Source organism: Triturus cristatus, chromosome 3_2 (assembly GCF_964204655.1).
Source record: "Triturus cristatus chromosome 3_2, aTriCri1.1, whole genome shotgun sequence".
Classification (NCBI taxonomy): Eukaryota; Metazoa; Chordata; class Amphibia; order Caudata; family Salamandridae; genus Triturus; species Triturus cristatus.
Genome location: NC_140584.1, coordinates 205044100 through 205069067, shown reverse-complemented (window position 1 = coordinate 205069067; position 24968 = coordinate 205044100). Strand labels below are relative to the sequence as shown.

Sequence of the window (24968 nt, the reverse complement as noted above, 5' to 3'; positions counted from 1 at the left end):
TGGAATGTTGATCACAGAGGAGTGGAACTTTGCTGCATCCAAATTCACAATTTTTTTTAAACTTCAAAAGGATAAGATGCTGCCGAGGCCCTGCATGGATATGAACCTTATGACTCGCAGTGTACACAAAGATCTCATCAAGATAAACCGCAAATTATTTTACCACCGTGTGACCTGCACATTATCTGTAGTTTCCTACAGCAGGTGCGCTTCCTATGCCGCCACAGACAGGGACCCGCCATATTAACATCAGCATAGGCTATGCTCTAGTAGAAACAATACAGCCTCAACTGCTCTACGGGAAAACAAGCAGCCCAGACCAGTTGTTGTCTTGTTTGGCCTCATTAGTAAGGTGCATCTTGAGTCTTCTGGCACAGTGAGTGTTAGAAATGGCGGACTCTAGTTAGCAGAGGTAGGTACCTTTGTCCAAATAGGGACCCTTGCTTCTAGTCAGGATAAGGGGGATACACTCCTAAAATAAACTCTGCTCACCCCCTTGGTAGCTTGGCACGAGCAGACAAGCTTATCTCAGAGGCAGTGTGTAAAGCATTTGGGAACACATACAGTAATACAGTGAAAACACTACAAATATACACCACACCAGTTTAGAAAAATAAGTAATCTTTATCTAAACCAGGGGTACTCACAAACTTTCTCTTGGGGGGCAAATTTACAGTGTGGTTTGTGGCCGAGGGCCGCACCTTGGGGGCGGGGTCATTGGGGGAGGGGGTGGGGCTAGAGCAACAAACAAATGTGACCATGAGGTGGAACACAGGTCCCTGCAGCGGACGCCTTCGTCCACTGAGCCACCGGACCCTGCATACACATATCTCTCTCTCTCCCTCTCTCTATCTCCCTCCCTCCCTCCTCCGTCTCCCTCCCTCCTCCGTCTCCCTCCCTTCTCCATCTCCCTCCCTCCTCCATCTCCCTCCCTCCTCCGTCTCCCTCCCTCCCTCCTCCGTCTCCCTCCCTCTCTCCTTCTATCCGTCTCTCTCCCTCTCTGTCTCTCTCCGTCTCCCCCTCTCTGTCTCCCTCCCCCCCTCTGTCTCCCTCCCCCCTCTGTCTCCCTCCCTCCCTGTCTCCCTCCCTCTCTCTCCGTCTCCCTCTGTCTCCCCCCTCTCTGTCTCCCCCCCTCTCTGTCTCCCCCTCTCTGTCTCCCCCTCTCTGTCTCCCCCTCTCTGTCTCCCCCCTCTGTCTCCCTCCCTCCCTGTCTCCCTCCCTCCCTCGCTCTCTCTCTCTCCCTGTCTCCCCCTCTCTCTCTCTCCCTCTCCGTCTCCCTCCATCCCCCTCTCCCCCTCTTCCCCTCTCTCCCTCTCCGTCTCCCTCCCTCTCCCCGTCTCCCTCCCTCTCCCCGTCTCCCTCCCTCTCCCCGTCTCCCTCCCTCTCCCCGTCTCCCTCCCTCTCCCCGTTTCCCTCCCTCTCCCCGTTTCCCTCCCTCTCCCCGTCTCCCTCCCTCTCAGTCATGGTTACCTTTTTCCTTTTACACTCATTATTCTGAAATTAGTGAGTGCTTTTGCATGAAAAGGTAAGGCCAGGCCATGACTACAGGGCCCGGAAGGGACCCGTTTCAGTGCCCATTGCTTATATTCTTTCAAAACATAGGCAGTATGGTATAAAAAGACCACATGCGTAAACACACAGTCGCTGTACACATTTTGTTTTCCAATTCACCCATCAAGCAGGTATTTCAGTACCTCCCAGGCAAGGTGCACTTTCCCACACAGGGAAAACTATGTTGTTCAAAGAGAGAGGAGTAAGCAAAAGTATCACTTCACTGGCAAACACTGTAAAGTGGCGTTAATGTGTTTAGGTGTAAATAAATCAATCTGGACACCTTGCAACCACTCTGTCTTGCTTTAATTAGTTATTTATTTTTCACATTTGGAATGTTTTATTTCTCTCCACCCGGAGGCTGCACTTGTGTCAGAGAAAGACAACGTTTCCCGCAAAAATGTTATTCTTTTTTGGATCCATTTCACAGGGGAGCAAATAAAGGAAAGGAGGAAAGAGAGGGTAATACCCTTTCTTGAAGTCTCGGTTTTCATTAAGGAGCGAGATAGAATGAGAGGGAAGACTCGGAGGCTTAGATGCCGTCACCGTGGTGTGTGCGCGCACAGCTTAATTTATGGGGACTTGGGGAGGCTGAAGAGGATTGCTTCCAGGCGCAGCCGTCTCCCTCGCTGAGAGTGAGGGAGCCCCTGGAGTGTGGGGGCCCCCCGCACCGCGGGGGCTGCGTTATGCCCCTGGCATCTGAGGCAGCTTCCCTTCCAGGGCACACACACAGCCCCACCCGAGTACTTCACAGGTCTTTAAGAGACCATTTGCATGATAACGAGGCTTTGTTGTATTTCACCTCTTAGCGCCCCAGCAGCTCCACTCTGACTATCGCTTGAATCCCCGGCCCCCACAGAGCAGAGTCTGTGTTTACTGCAAGGTCCGCGGGCCGCCAGGAAAGGCTTGCAGGGCCGCTGGCGGCCCGCGGGCCGTACTAATGAGTACCCCTGATCTAAACCAACGCAAGACCAAACAACAAAAATCCACAATACAGTATCAAAAATAAGGCTCTTAAATGGTAGAAATAGTTCAGCTCAATGCAAGTTGTAAATGCGACACCCTTCTCACAAAGCACCTTGGATGCGTCATGCAAAACAAACAAAAGGGTCGCAGGGAAGGGGATGCGTTAGTTCCTTGCTTCGGGGCAGGCGATGCGTCTGTTCCTTACTGCAGCGCAGGGGAGGCGATATGTCTGTTCCTTACCGGAGAGGAGGGTATGTGTCAGTTTCTTACTGCGTTCCGGTTATGATGCGACAAGATGGCGCCTCGATGGATGGCGACGATCCGGTGCGATGCGACAAAATGGCGGCTCGATGCGACGACCCGGTACGATGCGTGAACGTTTGCTGCCGCTCGGCAGGTGCTGTGACACGTCAGGACTCGGTGTGGATGTGGCGCGCTTCTTCCTGGTTTCTCATCAAGGCGTCAGAACTCAGTGCGGATGCCGCACGCTTCTTCCCCGTGGCTCGGCGATGTGTCAGGAATCGGTGTGGATGCGACAGACTTCTTCTCGTTGCATCAATATTCCAGCTTCCAGCGACAATCAGTCTCTAGAGGTCCTAAACAGCAGCAGGCACCTCTTTGCAGGAAGGAATTCCCAGCAAGGAAATTCAGGGGAGCTGGTGGTGAAGTGGCAAGCTCAGTTTCAAGACCTTGGAGATCTTTTCTTCAAGCAGGTGAGAAAGCAACCAGCAACGTCCTTTTTATCCTTTCCTTGGCAACAAGTAACCACTGCAGGCCAACAGCAAACAGCACAGGGGCAGTAATCTTCCTCAGCTTCTCCGGTTCTTCTCCTTGGCAAAGGTTCCTCTTGATTTCCCAGAAGTGATCTAAAGTTCTGGGGTCTGGGTCCCCCTTTTTATACACACAAATTCTTTGTTTTCTGAAGGCAGAGAGTGTCTGTACCCATCCAAAACCAGTTCTGTCCTCACTGGTGCAGCTTCCTGGCAGGAGGCGGAGACAGCATTGTTGAAAGCAGACCTGGCCCAGGCAGGTGAAAGGAAATCTCCTCCCCTACTCTAAATTCAACCCAGGTTTATTCAACCCAGCCCTGAATCATAACACTGCCGGAGCCACAGCCCTCCTTCAGCCCCTGTCACTCACAAGCCAGACATGCAATACACAAACCTAGCAGAGGCAAACTGGATGGTTAGGCAAGAAATAATCTACTTTCTAAAAGTGGTATTTTCAAACACAGAATGTAAAAATCACCCACACTAAAAGATGCACTTTAACATTCTGAGTTCAGGCATACTAAACTTTATTTTCCTACCTTGTTCCCAGGATCAGTTATGTTTATATGATGTTATAAACAAACTACCCATTCTGGCCTATGGGAACAGATAGCCTTGCAATAGTGGAAAACAAAATTGGCAGTATTTCACTATCAGGACATACCACGCACATCAGGGCATGTCCTACCTTTCACATACAATGCACCCTGCCCACAGGGTTACCTTGGGTCTACCTTAGGGGAGACTAACATGCAGAAAAGGGAAGGTTTGGGGACTGGCAAGTGTGTGCACTTGCCAAGTCGACATGGCAGTCCCAGACTGCACACAGGCCCTGCAATGGCAGGCCTGGGCCACATTTTACAAGCTGCTTCTGTGGGTGGCACAATCAGTGCTGCAAGCCCACCAGCAGCATTTGATTCACAGGCCCTGGGCACACATGTTGCACGGTACTAGGGACTGACAAGTAAATCAAATAGCCAATCATGGAATCACTAATCCATAACAACAATTTACAAAAGGGAGCACTCGTACTTTGGCACTAAACAGCAGTGGCAAAGTGCCCAAAGCATCTAGACCAGCAAAAACACAGGAGGCAACAGCAAAAAATGGAAGGGAGACAGACACCAATGGTGCCAAGTCTAACAGTTAGCAATTAAATTGGACTGTCTCTTTGGCAGAAATTATTGGCTCACTGGTTCACTCCATTTTGGCAGGTCATCCTGTGCGGAGTTAGAGTAGTGAATTATCTTTCCCAGCTTCAGCAACATCTCTGCTGCTCTCAGAACGCAACTGAATGGAAGAAACTCAGCGTTTGCTTGTGTAACGGCTTCCTTCGCAGAGTGCTCCTTTGTTACAAGGGTGTGCATGTGGGAGGAGTTCTACTTGCTGGGAGGATATGGTAATCTTTGATCAAGGGTGCATTGACGTTGGAGGATACTTTCCTGGTATTGGTTGCCTGCAGTTTTGTGGCATGTCTTGGAGGTCGGCCTTTGTGGTACTCCCTGGGTACAGTTTAGGGCAAACTCTTGGTTGTTTGATAGGTTTGACAGTCTGTTGAGTCTGAATACCTATTTTTGCCCCCTCTGGTCAAGGCATTTGAATAAGGTTGCCTAACCTAGTCTGAAATGTCCCAAAAAAGTTACATTGCAAGTTGGAATGCTTCCAGAATTGGCTAAGTGAATTAATTTGTGGGTATGGCATTATTGATTTTGATATAAACTGAAAACCACAGGTTCATGATATAATTAACAGCAGTATCGCACCATATTAATCCTGTGTCTCAGAACACAACATAAAAATCTATTCATGTTTCCAAAATTAATATATAAAATGCTAATGTAAGGGGTTAATATGGAAAGATGGACGAACAGCCCAAGCTCTCAAAATTCCATGACGTGGCATGGTTGCTTATTTGTAAGGTTTTCCTAATACAGTTTATGCTTTTTGAGTTCATGTCCAACAGTGTGTAGATGGTTGTTTATTTGTTTTGTTGTTGTTTTTAGGTGCAAAGTCTTTACATTCTAGAATTTTAATAGAAGTGATTCTTGTGGCTTCCTGATCAGTGCATCACTGTAAATTTACAGATAGAGTGGCTAAATGTGCCCATTGATGGGATTTAAGGTTCTTATTGAAGTATAGTGCTACCCGAGAGACCTTGTCATCTAGTGGCATTTAAGTAGTGCTTCACAACCCTTGCAAGGCACCTTCGAATGTTAGGTTGCTGGCAGAGGAGGTTGGATGCTACCCCTTAAGTAGTGCTTGGTAGGAAGAATGTGGGTATATAGTGTGGCCTGTGAGGGAAGTGATAGGGAAAGGTGGGACTGAGTAGGCTTCATCTGGAGTGAAGGCGTGATTTGTTTATATTTTGTATGTGAGCCTGTAAAGATTTTTTTTATACGAACGATACTACAGAACCCTGTTATTCATTATTCGTTGATGCTCCCTTAAATCCCATTTACTTAACTTACCCTTCCTCGGCGTTATCTGTATCTCGCCAGCTCGAACCCCTCCTCCCCTCTCTTTGTCCCACCCTCCATATCCTGTTTTCTGTATTTAGTTGTGGATGCGTTGTTAGTACGTGCACACGTGCAACTCGCCCCACATTCGCTCACTGCAATCCTCAAGAACAGAGATGAGAAACAGTTTTGTGGTTTTCACGGTGTAGCCTTTCCTTTATTTAAATCAACATTTAATATTGCTTGTAAGCAAAGTTCATTGATGGACTAGTATTCATCTAGAAAGCATTCGTTTCATAGATATCAAAAGCAAGATGGAAGATAAACACACAAGTCAAATTTCATATGTCATATTCCGAGAACATGCAGAACACATTGTTGTGAGAACCGCTGTGCGCAGTGTGCCAGCAGGCCCCACCTTGCACGAGCCCCCCTGGTTCCACCCAGGTGTCTATGCACCATTCTTAAAGGAATTTATAGGAAAATCATTGGGACAACTTCACCACATCTCCATCTCCGACGACCCCTGAGGAGAACCACATACTTGAAACCAGGGCACCGCATGGTGGGTGCATCAGCCCACCGGGGTACTTGAACACAGGCCTAATCCCCAAATTTAGAAACCCGGCATCGTAGGCTAGGACGGCAGAGTCCAGGACCATCGGCAGGTCATTCCCCCCCCCCCCTCCTGCCTGCCCATGCCTACACAAATCATACGTACCCCGACAAGGGTCAGTCCAGTCCCAGATTCAGAATTCTTGTGTATCCCCCTTTATTATCTGTCAGGGACACCGCCAGCTCAGGGGTGGGTGAGTGGTCGATGAGCAACGGCTGCTCCCAATCTGCACCAGGCGTGGTGAAAGGGACAAAGAGGAAGATAAACGTGGTGTGCTGGATTAAGTATCTCCTGGGGTTCAGTTGCACCTCTTGATGATGTCACTGGGTGACCCTCCCACGTCTCCACTTTCTGTGCAAGCTAGGGCTCCAGCTCGTGGCATGACTAAGGCTGCCCCTCCCCTAGTTGCGGGGGTTGCCTGCTCATATTACGTGCACACGTTCAACTCACCCCACATTCGCTCACTGCAATCCTCAAGAACAGAGATTAGAAACAGTTTTGTGGTGTTCACGGTGTAGCCTTACCTTTATTTAAATCAACATTTAATATTGCTTGTAAGCGAAGTTCATTGATTGACTAGTATTCATCTAGAAAGCATTCGTTTCATAGATATCAAAAGCAAGATGGAAGATAAACACACAAGTCAAATTTCATATGTCATATTTCGAGAACATGCAGAACACATTGTTGTGAGAACCGCTGTGCGCAGTGTGCCAGCAGGCCCCACCTTGCAACAGCCCCCCCTGGTCCCACCCAGGTGTCTATGCACCATTCTTAAAGGAATTTATAGGAAAATCATTGGGACAACTTCACCACATCTCCACCTCCAATGACCCCCGAGGAGAACCACAAACTTGAAACCAGGGCACCGCATAGTGCATCAGCCCACCGGGGTACTTGAACACAGGCCTAATCCCCAAAGTTAGAAACCCGGCATCGTAGGCTAGGACGGCAGAGTCCAGGACCATCGGCAGGTCATTCCCCCCCTCCCGCCTGCCCATGCCTACACAAATCATACGTACCCCGACAAGGGTCAGTCCAGTCCCAAATTCAGAATTCTTGTGTATCCCCCTTTATTATCTGTCAGGGACACCGCCAGCTCAGGGGCGGGTGGGTGGTCGATGAGCAACGGCTGCTTCCGATCGCACCAGGCGTGGTGAAAGGGACAAAGAGGAAGATAAACATGGTGTGCTGGATTAAGTATCTCCTGGGGTTCCGTTGCGTCTCTTGATGACGTCACTTGGTGACCCTCCCATGTCTCCACTTTCTGTGCAAGCTAGGGCTCCAGCCCGTGGCACGACTAAGGGCGCCCCTCCTCTAGTTGCGGGTGGCATGGCTCAGTACTTCACACAGCTCATTTAGTGGGAGCGCCAGGCACTTCTATTCAACTCAAAACAAAACTTAACAAAAGGCAGTTACCGCACCAGAGGTAGAAAGCAAATTCTGAAGCAGAAATTAGCAGGGTCTGAAATTATTCAAAGTCATGGAAGGAAAATCAGAATCTTACGGAGAAGACATATTTTCGTCAATCCATGAATGTTTTTTACATTTTATTTGCATATCCCATGACTCCTCGAAGGAGGAAACATCCATTTTGTATATTTCCTTACTAGCATTGCGTAGGTATTTGAGGTTTACTCTACAAAGCAAGGCATGTTACCATGAGTAGTAACATGAAAAGAGCGATGGACTGTGGGGTTCGGTTGCATAGGGTTTTGTTACTATGGAGGTGTCTCTGTTGTTGTCTTAGTGGTTGGAATGGGCCTGTGGCAGTAGTTCATGGCCTAAGGACAACATATGGCAGGGTGCCTCAAAAGTGCCCTGTGTTGGTTAACCTCCTAGTAAAACCACCAAATATTGTGGCTTTGAAGTAGGGACAGCAACCTAATGAAATAACATTTGTATAGTTGCCCAGCTGTTTTTCTATTGCTCCAAAATGATAAAAGGAGGGACTAGTTAATGCTTTTTGTAGGACTTATTACACTCACTTTAAAGGGCTGAAATGGACAAAGGCAAATGCCCTGAATGGAGTGGCAATCTCCTTCATTGTATCCAGTTGCTTGTTCCTCTCGCCTCCTTCGCCGCTGACAGATCGATTCAATGGAGGGGGTGAGAGCATGTGAATGAGTTGACTCATATGTTTTCAGAAACCAGCACACTGTTATGCACCTTTGCTCTCCCACGCGATTCCACCCTATCATCGCCATGAAAAATTCAGCAGCTCTGGAGTCAGTCATGTATCCTTAGCCTCTGCTAAAGGTGCCTGTAAAGGCTTGCCTTCTACACTGAACTCTCAGCCTCCGTACTAAACTGGCCACCTCTGGAGAATGCAGGACCCCTCTCATATATAAGGTAAGACTTGCAGAGAGCAGGAGAAGGATGACATTTGTGCCATGATTACCCAGCCTACTTGATTGTCCTACAGGGTCTGTTATTGGAACCTCACACAAATTTGTCATGACCGGTTACATAAACATGATTGCTGAGCACGAACGGCTAGGGTTAGACAATCCACCTTTAACCCAATTGCCCTCCTCTGCGTTTTTTTTATAATTATCACATCAGCTATTGTGACTGTCCCAGGGCAAATCTAGATGGCGTATTCAAAGCAGATTTCTTAAGGGACAGTCACGGAAAGGGACATTCATAGCACATAGTTGCAATCAGGGCAACGCTGTTGGGAGAACCTGGCACATGCTGGTGAAGCAGTTATGGCAAATGCTGATGGTGATGGTTTGGATGGAATTGCTAGGTAGGTAAGCATTGTAGATGCTGAACAAGACAATGATGGGATGTCCTGATAGTTTAGCCCTGCTGTAGCTTTTCTCCTCAATACTGGATAATGATGATGATGATGGAGGGGGCTGTAAGCAAACATAATGTGCATGTGTTGGCAGGTGGAGTCTGGGAGAAGAGGTTATAAAAACATGGGCAAGATTTTTTTTTTTTTAATAAATTTGTTATTGTAATCATAAAACTAGCATATCACTCTTCAGACAAGTATGAGTAGGCATAGCTAAACTTTCTAATGGACTAATTGTGTAGTGAAATGTCTTAAGTGGCGCTGCAGAAGGACCAGCATTTTGTAGAATGTGTTATGAACTGCCTAGATTTGCATGGAAGTGCCTGCAAGTTGAGGCCCATCATGGCAACAACTTGGATGGCAGATTGGAATTCTGAGACTGCATAGGAATGCTGCCACATTTCATAATTTTAGGACCCATATTTGAAGCCTATAGCTTCCATTTTAACATCATTGCCATCACGTTGGTTAGTCCATTTGTTCCACTAGAGGCAAACCAAGACTTCAACTCACAGAACGCATTTGGGTGTAAAACTAAAGCTGACAATTGGCAACATAGTATGCTTACGGAAAGAGATGGCAACCATGTCATTTCTTGGTTCGGTACCCTACTTGACATTGTTTTGTTTGTAAAGTAGTCCTCCTTGGAAACTTGGTCTCATTTTAGGGGTGCATCCTACGAATACTCTGAGGCTGTATTTTCATAGATATGACTGCTGCTAGCCAAGTTTTAATAGAAGCTTAGATTATGTAATGGGCTGTATCAGGCTTACTCCTTGGACCAATTTTAGAAGAAATGGAGCGTGTAAAAGCCTATCCTTGATTTGTCTTTCCAAAATTCAAAGAATAATACTGTTCATACCTTAATTATCATCAGTCCATTAAAAAATAATCACTTGGGAGTCTTGTGTTTCTTAATGGATCTAAAAAACAATTATTCAATGAATGCTTTTCATCAAAAGCAGTTAACACAGCCCAGCCAAAGCGTTTTCATCCCCACGGACATCATCAAAACATATGTATAAATCATATGAAGTTGGCTTTACAATTTACATGTTTACAAATATACAACATTATTCCCATTAATACAACAAATTGCACAACATCCCCCCCCACAAGACTCCCTGCCTATACACACTACTGTGGACATTCTGTCCAATAACATCTTAGTAACATATCAGAAAGGTTTTTATTTTTATTTTATCTAGATACCCCCCCATGCTCAACATCTCTAAATATGTATTACATAAATGTTTCATATCCTGTTCTCCAATGAGAACAGGATATGAAACATTTATGTGAAGTGTGCTGCACCTTGATAGACACAACAGAGGAATTAACTGAGTCTTCTGACTGAATCTTGACATTGAGGTAATAATTACGTGTTTTTTGCTCACATTAGAGATGGAACTTTTGATTCTTTAAAGGGAGGTGGTGCAGTATTCCAAAATACACAGATGAGAGGATTTCTAAACAGGACAGGGTGGTATACAGGAGGTTTTCCAAACATTACAAGGTGGTATACAGGCATTGAGGGTGTGGCTGAAAAGGAGAAAGTACACCAATATTTAGAGATGCTGAGCATGCATGAATAGGGGGTATCATGATAAAATAAAAACCTTTTTACGTGCAAGATCACATTAGCTGTAAACCATCTTTGCAATCCATTGGGAAATTTAAACAAATGGAGGTGGGGAGAAGTTGTGGTAGTGCATATTGCCTGCCTGCCCACACCATTTCTCCCACTGCTTTATGGCAGATGAAATTCTCAATAGTGTTCAAACCTACAATCCATCAAATGTTTGCCACCAGTGTTGGTACTGCAAGTTCTGGATATAATCGGAAAGGTATTTCATGCTAAATGGTAGTCATTGGCAAGGAGCAATCCATTGCACTGGTTTGTGGCACTTGGCAAGCAAGCTGCTGAAACCTGTAGGTCATGTGCTGGACCACCCCAAACACAGGTGCATCCTGAAGGTTTGTCAATCCTACATCCTTTAGGGAATTGAAACAGTGGGGTAGCGGAGCACCCTTACTCAGGGCTTTAAGTAGGATGCAAAAACGGGGGGTCTCTCAAAGGGGCGTGGCCAATGTAATTAAGGGTGTGGCTTAAAAACACATACGCTAAAAGTCTGTCTTTAGCATAGTGTGTACCCGACTTGTATTTTGCTGTTTGTCATTGCATCCAGATATATGATACAAGTAACATCATACCTACAACAAGTCAGGACTATTGGCTTTGTCAATGGTTGTTAGTTGCATAAGATAAGTAAGCAGCTACTATGGCTGGTATATAATATTGAAAAAACTTCTACTAAAAGCCCCGGTTGCACCACGACAATGTTGCTGCTCCTGAGTTTCAAAAATAGAAGGGAAATCCAGAGAGAAAATGACTCTCTTTAAAGGATTTCCCTTCCCCTACAACGCTCATCTGGCATGACGTCATGCCGTAACTTCTCCACTATGAGCACGCGCACATGATGTGCCTGCTGCCACTGCAGTCCGGATAAAAATGGACCGCCTGTGCCAGGGCACAAAACAGAGCCCGAAAGAGACCCGTTTCGAGGCCCCCTTAAAAAAACCTGCCGGTGCTCAGCACCAGTGAGACCCAGCCCACTTAAAACCCTGCCCTTACTGCCTGTGTCGGTAGTATTTATACATTGTGGTAAATGCAGTCCTCAATAGTGTTCATACTGCAACCATCTGGTGGCCATTACAATCCACATTAAACCGAGATCTGAAGGGGAACCCCCTGGATCATTTGGAAAGTCACACTTAGACAGCTGAAGGCACCAAAAGGCCATACTAATGACAAGTGCACTGTACAGATGCCAATCAGATAATATTTTAGTTAACGCGACACCGAAATCCAGCCTCCCTTCCCTCCCAGTCAGTCGTGCCTGGCCACGTGCATCCTATGATGCGCCAGCACAGTAGGAGGTGTTGGTACAGGGCTGTGTTTCATAGGAGCATGGCCTGCTGCTTCATTCGTCACTGGCGAAAAATCAAGAGCACTGGGGGGTGTGGGGCAGGCAGTGTAGAAGCGGAGCAGTTGCCGTGAGTCAGATGTATAAATTGGCTTTCATCACTTCCTGTTAGGCAAACATCCAATTGATTTTGCTGGAACCCTTGAGTCAAGGTCTTCTGTGCCCCACTTCTGACACTGGACACGTTATTTGTCTGATAGTTGGAGCACAATATTCCTCTCATTAGACAATTATTTGTCTTCAGATTTTGTCCTCTTTACCCAGCTATTAAGAGTTACAATATTCATCTCACTAGGTAATAATTACATTGCTTTTAATTGTAACTGTTTCCTGCTACCTATTGATTCTGGGCCACAGAAAGGTGGACGCCTCAGAATCCCAACAAAAAACGCATAGAATAAATTCAAATGAAGTATTACTACTAATATATTGAGGGACCTGCTTTGCGATATCATTGGCTATGTCAACATTAGACGTCACATTCTCCACGCCCGTTTATCCTTTAATTTCATCTTAATTGATTAACCTCAACCTGCTTTGTGCTCAGAATGCAAACATCAGAAAAGACAAGGACCGGTGAGAAAGGGGCTGGGTGGGTAGAGGAGAAGGGATTGGGGGTGTAGAAAGTCTGTGCCCTCGAACCACTCACACAAGTCTCATCTTTATCTCTGTTACCAAAACTAAAGACTTTTTGAGTGCCTGGGAGTCAAGACACTAGTGCGCTCAGACGCATAACATTACTGTAATGATGGGTGTAGGTTACACACGGGACGTTCCGAATTCCTTGCACACCTCCCATGGTGTATGAAGCCAGCATACCAGGGAGCATGTGACAGAAACATTGCTCCGTTGAAAAAAGAGAAGAGGGATGATTGGTGTTGCCTGTCTCCTAGCAAATGGCGCAAATGGTATTTGTCTGGACGTAAACCTAGCCAAACTAGTTTCAGGCTGCTCTTGCTGTTTTTACATAATAAAAATGTATTCATATGTTTTTATTCACTTTGAAATGTGAAACGCGAAACTGTGTCTGAAGCAAAATCGGTTTGCTTCATTTTCTTATTCTGTAAGTAGCAAAACTAGTTCAAATTGGCCTTTGTCTGCTTTTAGAAATGGTTACTTCTGGCCTAGCATGTGTGTCTTAATCTTTTTTACTGATTGTTAATGATTTATAAGCAATACATGTATTATATATGCTTTTACAATTCGTTTCCTCCATTTTAACGTGGTGCAACATTGGTTTTCTGTTAAACGAACTAGTTCAAATACTGTTGGCTCCATTCCTTGTTAGAAAATCAGCTAAGACCGTGAAATGGATTTGAGTTTTTGCACCAGTGCACAGCTTCAAAAACATAGCCCCATATAGCACACAGCGTTTCTGCTTAAAGCCTGCTGAAGGCAAAAGTATGGATTGCTAGGATCCTTTGGAATACTCCGGCATGAGCTTTGATCACCTGTGTCCTTTGTGTTAGAGGAGCACCATGGAGATATGGATAACATTTGTGGAGCTATCCTATGCAGGAGATTAGGCAAATATGGATTATGTGTAGTTAAGGGCATGTGTCTGTATCGCAATATGAACAATAGTTTGTCGTGCCCTAAACTCATTTAGTATAGGATCGCTATGTTGCATATGAGGTTGTGCTAAAAAAAAAAGAGTCCCTCGCCCGCCAAAAATGTAATCCAATATAGTTTCTATGGTATGTTCAGTACATGTCAGACAAACTGAAAGAGTGGTTTCATTATATATTGAAATCATACTGTTGTTAGAGTTGGAATAGTCTCCACCTACCCAACCTTTGTTGGAAAAGTTCTTCTTAATGTGAAATTGAATGCAACAGCATGACCGAGAAGGAATGAATAAATGTTAGTCATCAATTGTAAAATATGTATTATGGAAATTAGGTTGTTTTTTAAATTTATTTTGAAGATCCCCTCTTTAACTGCAATTTGGCTGCATTTTAAATGACCACATCAGTGAATGTCCAGAGAAAGGTCAATGTAAAGGATACGTTTCCACCGAAACATCATTTTTTAGGTCTCGCCTAGGTAGCGCGCATGCGCTGCTCTAGGAGGACCTTCAGCCATCGGTCTTCGCTTTTTAAGCACTGCACTCGTGCTTGTGGCGGCATCCACCTTGCGGGAGCGAGCAGCGGCGCGCCACAAGTGCAGTGCTTGAAAAGTGAAGACTGCTCTCCCAAGCGCGCGCGCACCACTCGCGGGCTCACCTCCTGCTCCCCCTCTCTCACAACCTGGGAATCCGGTGCAGAGAACCGGCTCCTGTCCGCAGCCCATCCCCTACATCTCTTGTCAGGCCCCTCCCTGTGTTTGGGGATACCGTCCCTCTCTTCCATCGACTCCCCACCCGAAGGGACGCCCCCTTATGAATTCCGTCCAGGCGGGATTAATGAGCAACCCGCTCCCCGGTGCTCCCATCCCCGAAGTGCTGACAGGCCCCACCACCGCCATATCGCAGCCCCTGTGGGGTCAGATTAGTGGACACCCCTCCTCCCCCAAATATCTGCTGCAGCTGCTGACAGATCTACTGGGATTTCCTCCGGGCCCGGAGCTGCAGACTTGAAATAGCTTCAACTGAGAAGTAAATCCCCTACATATGGCAAATCCTGATTCCAGGGCCTGGTCTCACTGTGGGTGCCCCCTGCACACCGCAACACGACTTTACTACCCTGAGCACTTTGTTTTTACACCGCCCAGACCCAGGCTGTGCCTGCACCTACTGATCACACTGTGCCTATACTAGTCCGGTCACTCTATGAAGACCATACCCAGGCCAATCCGCATCTACACCAATCAAAGCACACTGTGCACGCAATACACAGCCAATGTTGCACATGCAATGCAACTAAAGACCACACTGTGATTACACCGTCCATACCCAACCTGAACCTACGTGTCCTGACCACACAGTTTACATTATGCAGGTCAAACTGTACATACAATAGCAAGACCAACCTGCACCTATACCACATAGAACACATTCTGCATGCATTACACAGACTGCATCATGCTTACAACATCCAAAACCACTCAGACCTCACTTAGCCCAGACCGCTGTGCTTTTACGCTCTTACACAAACTAGACATAGAGCAACTACACCACCCAGACTGCACAACTTTACACTACGCAGGTCCCTTAGTGCCCACAAAAGTCACTCAGCTGTACACCTGCACCACCCTAACCGTGCAGTGCCACACCTGCCAGGTCCCACACCATCCCTAGCACCACACTCCGTACACTAGGCAGCACTCTGTAAATACAGCATTTAGACCAACCTGTATATACACCTTCCATACCATACCAAGTCCGAACCACCTGCACCACACTAATCAGGCCACTCTGAACAAATAATTGAGACCCACATGCACCTACATTTTCCATACCACACCAAAATCCCTACAAAACCGCTTTAGGTTACCCAAATCTAACTTGTTTCAACTACTCCTAGACCACAGTGTGCCTACACTACCCATACTACACTGTTTCAAGACTTGTACCATTCTGCACTAAATACCACAACACACACCTAATTCCACTCACACAGCATTGCAACAATACCACACTTCACCCACAGCAACCACACCACACTGCATTTACAATACAGCATTTGGTGCCTACACACAGTCTACACCGAACCTACAACAAATTGTATCTTCATCACCCACCCCTCAGTGTGCCTGCAAAACAGATCACTAGGTGGTCAGAATACACAACTTTACAACACGCAGGTCACACTGCCCTTGCAAAGCTAGGACCATTGTTCATTTGTACACCACAATTGCCCCACTGTGCACGTAGCTCACCAACTCCACAATGCTTTACTACCCATTTGACGCTATACTTACACTGAAGGCACTAAACTGAAATCAAAGTGTGTCTACAACACAAATTACAGTTTATACTTACACCAGAGACCATAGCGCCTACATGGAGGGATGAAGGAGTTATGTGGCAGTGCAGGGCCAAATTATGCTACAGGGTTGATTGGCAAGAAAAAGCAAAGTTATGCCAGAAGGTAAGACAAATTATGCAGTTTGTTTAAATACAATGGAAGGCAAATAATTCAGCACATTTTTAGGCATTATAACCTGGTAAATGTTTACATTTTAACATGCCCTGATAAACAAGCATTGGCATAGCCAATAGGTCTCACTTTTGGGACCTTATAAGTATTTAGTTATGCAGCACAATATCCTTGGTGCAACAACATCAACTGTTGCATGGCTAAACACTTATAAGTTCCCAAAGGCGAGACCTATTGGCTATGCCATTGCTTGTTTACCTTGACACCATGACACTTTCAATGCTATGATAAATGAATTTGATGAAGTACTATTAGGATATTTTGTATTTGGGGCACTATTCATTTACATAGAGTAAAAATAAGGTGAGAGGGTGTGTTTGAGAGTGGGTGTACTTTGAGAAAGAAATATTCCTTCCAAAATCCTTTATGTTTAAAATGATTTGTATACTATATGATGTTTACAGATAATAAATATTTAGTGGAATTTCGGGAATTTGGGCATACTGGTATCTATTTTATGTATGGACCAGAGATAGTTCATTCTGAAAATTGAAAAAATGAGGGCTGATTACTTGATAAACCAAGGGACCAGCTATACATGTATAGGGCTGTTCAACACTGGAATAAACTGCATATGCAGCTAGGTCTTGTTAGTTTGTTAAAACTGTGGTATTCAAAAGCTAAATCACTATGATCCATCTTTTTTAGAGTTTGCAGTACAATATATGCTTTCCGGTTGGAGCACACGACAAAAGGTAAATACATTTAACTAAGACCTCACACATCAACAATTAGCTTGGAAAAAGATTGCTGCATAAATATAGAATATGGCTCTAATTTAAAACAAAGAAGTTTAAAAATACATTTTTAAAAACTCACTGATTTAATTTTGCTAGTAAACACCATCTAGAATGGGCTAGTGAAACATATATTAAACACAAACCTAAAATAAGATTATCTTCAAATTATAATGGATCAAAAGTATAAGAAATAATTAAAAAACAAAAAAAATAGACCCATCTACCACCTGTCCTACAGCCGACGTAGAAGTGTGATGGGCAAACTCACAGCAGCAAACAGATTTTTTGCAAATGTTTTATTGACTGTATATACTGTACTACATTTATTAAGCTGTGGCTGACTTTTTGGTTGAACGTAATTTTCCTAGGTTGGAGTATTGCCTTTTCTGGTTACATCACGCCCTTGAGTTGCTGTTGAAAGTTCTGCCTGTCTATGTCTATGTAGAGTTCAGCATTTTACTTAGTTCTCTGCTCAAACCCAGCGCCATGTGCCTATTCGACAATATCAGCAGTGTAATTGTCAATAGTCCTGCAATAGCACTGGAGCCCAAGGTTGAGAGGGAGCCACAGCATCCCTATAATTGCTGATTTTTGATACCCCAACTCCCCAGGGGTGGGCGGTCCATTTTCCATGCTTGCATTAGGGTTAGTGCTTCCCTAGCTACACCAATGGTCAATAGCATTTCCATGTTGTTTTTATCATGCTTTGTGCCTGCACCTACTGCATCCTGCATACTCCAGAAGAGCTACAGTGCTTTCACAAGCTGTCCTGTTGCTGCTCTCTTTTGCACGAGTTTGAGCAAGAAGAAGCCTGTAGGCCAGGAGGCCTGAAAGCTTTTAGGTTCCACATATAGATCCCAGAGTAGAAATGGGAATGTGGCTCTACTCTGGTACGGTGAGTGGAGCAGCACATTATGTATGTGTGTAATATTTGTATAGTGCAAACCTAGCCAAAAAGGCACCAGCGTACTGTACAGGGTCAAAGGCAAGCACACAGTCAACGAGTGATAGGAGAGATAGCTGGTTATTGGATTGTTAATGCATTGTGATGTAATGTTCTTTAAAGAGGTAAGTCTTCAACTCTTTCCTACATTGATCATGAAAACTGGGCATTTGACTTAGAGGTTGGGCAAAATCATTAACCCTCTGTAATAGCAAGAACAACAAACTACTTCAGCATCATGACCTAAATAGTTGTCAACGCAGATTTTGTAGTACATGTTATCTTCTTTAATGATTGGGGATAGAAATAAAGTACTAGCTTCCTGTTCCCATCTGAAACAGTCGCCACAACTTGAAGCATGCTGGCTGCCTTTTCTCTTAGGAGGGGGAACTAATAAAACAGTTGCACCTTATGCATGATGCTCATTCAGTGCCTGTATCCTGGGCAACAGCCTGTGCCAGGGCAGCCTATCATGGACAGCTGGTTAGATGAATGGAGCATTACAGCTCTATGCCAGGGACTAGGACAAACTACTGCCGAGTTCCCCCAGTCTTAAAGTTTGTTGTGTCACTGGAGCTATGCCCATGCTTACTTGCAGGCACATGGCCAGGACTCTGTGGCTAACTTTTGAATGAGCGGCATATCTGATCTTCACAGTGGCATCTGTCATACGCGAGCCACAACCACTGTCCCTGTAGCTTTAAGTGACTCCCTCCGGGGATTCATATCACGATAATGACACTAATAGTAATCGTAATGTTATTCACTTGTATGGCACACTGCAGCAGTTGATTTGAGTCATATCTTAAATAATACTTTTTTTATTGAAGTCAATGGTACTCATTTGATCAAGCTCTGAAAAATTTTAAACTTTCCCTTTTCAAAAAGATCTCTGCAATTAAAGGTCAATAATCCTGGGGCGATCCTGATTGGCTTCTCTGCAAGTCTTCGGATACTCTTGAGCAATCTGCGGGCCTTCCAGAACAAAAAGGTAGAGTATTACTGGTCACAAGACTCCGACCGGTGGTGTTTGCCGGTAGCAGTGGTGTGTGAGCTCCATACAAGGTCCATCAAGTAGTTGCGTCCGGCTAGAATTCGAGTTGGAAAGGCTCCACTTTTAATTATTTCTCCTCTGTGCTTCAAGGTGCTTTTGTGACACTGTGATTAAAACTATTTTGCTTACTTGATAGAGTGCCAAGCTCTCTTCCTTTGGCCTCTCTGTGGAGTAGGTGGACGTTTTTGAGCTGCAATCATGGCTGCCCTAAGACCTCTTGTCAAACCGAAGATTCTTAAGAAAAGAACCAAGAAGTTCATTTGTCACCAGTTTGATCGTTATGTCAACATTAAGCGTAACTGGCGGAAACCACGAGGTATTGATAACAGAGTGCGCAGGAGGTTTAAGGGCTAGATCCTGATGCCCAACATTGGTTATGGTAGTGATAAAAGGACCAAGCACATATCACCCTCAGGATTCCGAAAGTTTCTGGTACACAACGTGAAGGAGCTGGAGGTGCTAATGATGAGTAACAAGTCCTTCTGTGCTGAGATCGCCCACAATGTTTCATCCAAAAACTGCAAGACCATTGGAGAGATGGCCGCCCAGCTCGCCATCAAACTCACAAATTCAAACGCCAGTTGCGCAGCAAGGAGAACGAGTAGACTGCTCTTACTTTGCAGCTGTTATCTGCAAATAAAAACGGTAAAAACTTCACCAAAACAAAAATGATGGAGTGCCAAACTGCAACTCCATTGCTGTGACGTCCTCAAATTCCACATCTGTGCAAATGCTCAAAAAGATACAGAAATAGTCTTAAGCTTCTGCGCTAATATTCTCATCAGGCATTACTAGTACTCACATACTCGTCAAATAATCATAAGCCGTGACTTCCAACCTAAAATCTTAAAATATATATTTTTTACACAGTATGTGACCACCACTAGAATGCAGCTAAGCCATTAATAGTGTTTAGAAACGACTGACTGAGGAAAGGTCACATCACAACTAACCTCTTCATCTTTAAAGATCTAAGTATGTGTTGTGCGTTACCCAGGTTTCATGAACACTAAGTCGGGGACAGTAATAAGAGACTTAATTATTATAATTGGTCTCGCTTGTGAGCAGCATTTCACTATAGCAGTACTAGCCATTGTTGAGGATATGTTTGGAGAGAGGGATGCATGAAAGGAGGGAGGAAAGGGGAAAAGGAAGGAACTAGAGCATGAAAGACGACTGTGCCTTTCGGTATAATTATATGCTAATTATAGCTAGTCTATTTGGGCACTGACAGTTGAACCTGTCAACCCGTAAGGCAGCCACTGGGGTTTATTTTAAGCTTCAGAGTCACAAATTAGTTGAGGTTGAGCTGTACTTCTATTTCTGACTTTATCTTACCTCAATAGTACCCATTGCTCCATGTTTCTATTTTCCGTTTCTCCTGGTAGTGCAACTCCGACAAACAATGGTCAGAATAGAAAGTACACTATCGATTTTAAATCTGCCAAATCCAGTTGGGCCCAAAGACTTTGAGGGTTTTCAACTGATTGACTCTAAGTGTACCACAATGCTCTCAAGCTAAAATAAACATCAGAAAACACATAAGGTGCCCTCTGCACACCCACTAAATCTACACAGGAGATGAAGGTTCGATTGAGGGAAATGATAGAATGTAAAGACATAAAAGAGCGCATAGCTCAAGTTTGATCAATTATATAGGGTTGCTGAGGTGCTTATCAGTAGTTAATAACCATACGGTAACTGTAGGCCACTAAAATCCCTGATCTAAATAACCAGAAGTTCCAAACATAGACCTGCAAGGAAGTGATCAGGGCAGTCATCAGCTATAAATAACTGGTAAGGGAAATTAAGAGTGATATAAATAAAGATGGTGGCTATCCTTCATCCCTGCAGAAGAGAAGAAACTTCTGGAAACTAAAGCAAAAGGTACAGACAACTGTCAAGTAACAGTGTTGTGAATACCTAGGATGTCCAACAAATAGACCACTTTATAGACTCTTCATGGACCATGAAGCATCAAGAGAATAACCCGAACAGTATAAAACCCACGTATTCCTCTTTACAGTCAATGACCAAGATTACACAGTCTGAAAGTGTGTCTCTGCAAGAAATGTAGAAAAAGTTAATAGTAAAGTAACAAGGAATAAAAACCATTCCTTCTGATACCAGTAGAATGATATTTTGACCTTAAGATTGCTGAATGCCGGTCAAGAAGTCAACAGCCAAGAGTATCCTCACCCACCAACGATTTCTGACGTCACAATCTAACAACATTGTGGAGCCAATTATATAACGAGCATTTGCAGTGCAATTCGTCTCGCATTTACGAGAGTTTGAGCTATTGGCATTGTAAATGCCAACAGCTTACACTCTTGCAAATGTGAGACTGCAAATATTTTTTGTTGTTGTTGCAAATGCGAGACCTATGGCATTATAATTTCTTTTTTGTTTTATTATCAAAGCCCCCATGCTGTACTTTCACATCCATGAAGGCTGCGCCCCTTCCTTTAAAAAAGCCATGTCTAACAAAAGGTGCACCAAGCAAACACAAGGAGATGATGGACCGAACGCTGAAACTTTTCAGACACTCACCCCCAGTCACAGATCTGGGTTGAATCCATCATCGTTCTTTAGCTCACTTCGCCACCCCAGTTCAGACACAGCTATATGCATATCAGTCTTGACCCTGTGCCTCATGGGAACAGTACAGCCCAAACTGTCAAGCCATGTATTTCCTGGACCTGAAACAAGCATCCTGGGACCGGTTTCGGGCTAACAGCCCTCATCAGCCAGGCTAGCTTGAATCCAGTGGCATAGTGAGCAAGGGACCCACGTTTGGGAATACCCTGAAAAATTAGGGCGAACAAAGCAAACACAAGGAGATGCTGGACAGATGCTGAAACTTTTCAGACACTCACCCCCAGTCACAGATCTGGGTTGAATCCATCTTCGTTCTTTAGCTCACTTCGCCGCCCCAGTTCAGACACAGCTAAGTGCAAATCAGGCTTGACCCTGTGCCTCATGGGAACAGTCCAACCCGAACTGCCATGCCATGTCTTCCCTGGACCGGAAACAAGCATCCATTTGGCACAGGATCAAGGCTGATTTGCATATGGCCAAGTCTGAACTGGGGTGGCATGGTGGGTAAAAGAATGATGGATTTAACCCAGATCTGTTGACTGGTGGTGAAGGTTTTGATTTGTTCTGCATTCCGTCCCTCAATTGTGTGTCCTTTGCTTTCTCACGCTAAGTGCGCCGGGCATGCCCAGGCGTGGGTCCCGGGCTCACTATGCCACTGGATTCAAGCTATCCTGGCTGATGAGTGGTGAAACCCCGAAAACGGTCCTAGGATGCTTGTTTCTGGTCCAGGGTGGACCTGGTTTGGCAGTTCGGGCTGGACTGTTCCCATGAGGCACAGGATCAAGGCTGATTTGCATATGGCCAGGTCTGAACTGGGGTGGCATGGTGGGCAAAAGAATGATGGATTTAACCCAGATCTGTTGACTGGTTGTGAATGTTTTGATTTGTTCTGCATTCCGTCCATCAATTGTGTGTCTTTTGCTAACAAAAGGTGTGCGGCAGCTAATAAAGTGAAACGGCGGCATGGGGGCTTTTACAAAAAAAAAGCGTCTGTTCATCAAACAAATGCTTTTGTTTTGTAAAAGCCCCCATGCCGTGGTTTCACTTTAATAGCAGCCATGCACCTTTCCTTAGACACAGTTCTTCTAAAGAAAGGGGTGCTGCCATCAGGCATGTGAAAGTGCAGCTAGGGGGCTTTGATAATAAAAAAAATATTTGCAATACCATAGGTCTCTAATTTGCGATAGTTTAAGCTATTGGCATTTACTATGCCAATAGCTCAAACTCCTGTAAATGCGAGACATAGGGCATTGCAAAGTAGCAGCCGCCATTGTCCCGGCTGCTTGGAAAATGAAAGCTCACATGGCACGCTGAATGTAAGAAAAGCACGCTTTGCCTGTAGTAGTGCAAAACCTATTAAAGAGAATAGTGCTTACAGACACATTAAAATATATGGTGTTGCAACAGAAAAGGGCCAGTCGCTATAGGAGGTTTAAAGTAAAGACAAGGCGGTACTAAGGAGGGACTAACGAGGCAATTAAGGAATCAGAAGCCAGCATTTAAAAAAGACAAGGACACAAGCCAATGAAAAATATGGAAAGAGTGGGCGGGGCTTCAAATCCCTAACTCAGTACAGCATGGCTCGCAGAGCGGCTCGACCTAAAAAGGAGAAAAATAACAAACCCAAGCCCTGTCGCTCAATGAGTTTACTTGATATCAACCTGCAAATTTCCTTAGTGTATCTTTAACTCTGTACAGAATGACTTGAGGGTAAGGATGTTCTGCCACCCATTCAAGGGGTTTCAGGAAGAGCAAATCTACTATTGTCCTTATAATTGCACTCCAGCAAGTCAGAGAAAATTCAGTATCAAACAATAATTGACATTTTGCCTTTCACGTATGGCCTGAGCTTCGAGCACCAGATATTGTAAACATTTATCGATTAATCTGGAACGAATCCAGATGTGTCCACTGGTAAGAAGTACGATGATAAATCAATACGTAAATACAATAAAAAAAACACTAAAATGGCCTTGAGGGCCTAGGAAATGCAAAACTGGGTACCAGCAGAGGAGGGGAATAAGGATACTTCCTGTCCCCAGCATTTTGCATTTTATATTGAAACGACCTCTTATGTTCGGTTATGCTATGGCATTTGTACAGAGTGCAGTTAGCCATTAGTGTGGGCCTGTTGCTCTGTTATTCCTCTCACCAGCCTTCCACATGGCTGCACGTCTGGCAGTGGAGTCTAAGTTAATCAGTGCTATGCTTGAGAGTTGTGTTCCTGGTCAGTAGGTTGGGTCAAAGTGTGTAATTGACTAAACTCTGGGTGTATGGTTTTGGTTTCAGAGAGGTGTGGCCGATGAATATACTGATTACTAACGCTTGTGTTTGAATCTTCATCGGGCCATTGCGTGGTTGATTGAAATAGTGTTAAACATAATGCTTGTCATTATGTGGTATGTTTTCTACGTCAAGGACCACATGTTCTTTTGTGAGAAATTGTGTGTGTGCGCCAGTTATATCGAATGGATTATATTTGTGGTATAAATGATGTGTGTGTTTGTATCAAAACTGAGATCGATGCGATTTCATTTGAGTCTTCTACAGTTGGAGAGCTTGCGGAATGGCTATCCTGACAGGAATTTGCATTTCAAAAGAAGTCGTTGTTATCGGACTGGCCTAAAATGACTTTGTTCTCTTAATAAGCTTGTTGTTGTCCAATAAATTCAGCTCCACGGTGGTCATTCACCTATTTTTTAACTTCGACATATCACGCCGTCCTATGTCGGCAGGCACATGTAAAGGCACATGTAAAGGCTTCTCATTACTTTGGTCACACCCACTTAATGGAATGTGTGGTACGTCGTGTACGGTGCACGGCTTACTTCCACCCCACACTCAACGTTTTGTAACCTTTACTTATGAGTGACACATCCGATGGAGGAAAATTGTTCACTGCTCACGATATCCTTTATATGAATTATTAGCGAGACGAGGTTTTCATTTTGAATAGGCATGAATCACTCTCTAGAAAAAGAACACTGATCGCCAAGGGAGAAAGTCCACTATGATGCAAAACATAATTACTTTGCCATTTGCAAAGTACTGCAGCTCTTCCAATCTATTCCCAACCACGTCTGCACATGTTTTAGTGAGTGTATTTTCAAATGATAAAAGCTGAAGAACTATCATCTAAATATCTCACTCCAAATTTGGCAACCATGTGATATTCTAGCAGGCTGCTCTGCGCGCCTCCCTAATGTTAGTGCATGCAAAGACACCTCACTCGCTGGTTCCAGGCTCCCTAAATCCATATTTTGATGTATGCGCTGTCCTTGAATTCAGGAAAAACACTCTAATTTTATTTGATTTTACATAATAATCCCAGATCTTGAGAATATATATTTTGTCTTTTCTCTTACACATGGAGATTGCATT

The 24968-nt window shown here is 44.6% G+C and overlaps 1 protein-coding gene and 1 pseudogene across 4 annotated transcripts in view; both read left to right on the top strand.

Moving 5' to 3' along the window:
* The window catches only part of LOC146857026 (uncharacterized), a 352541-nt gene that overhangs the window by 18171 nt on the left and 309402 nt on the right, over positions 1 to 24968 (top strand). The gene's annotated exons all lie outside the window — the stretch shown is intronic.
* LOC146857027 (large ribosomal subunit protein eL32 pseudogene) lies at positions 19185 to 19658 on the top strand (annotated as a pseudogene).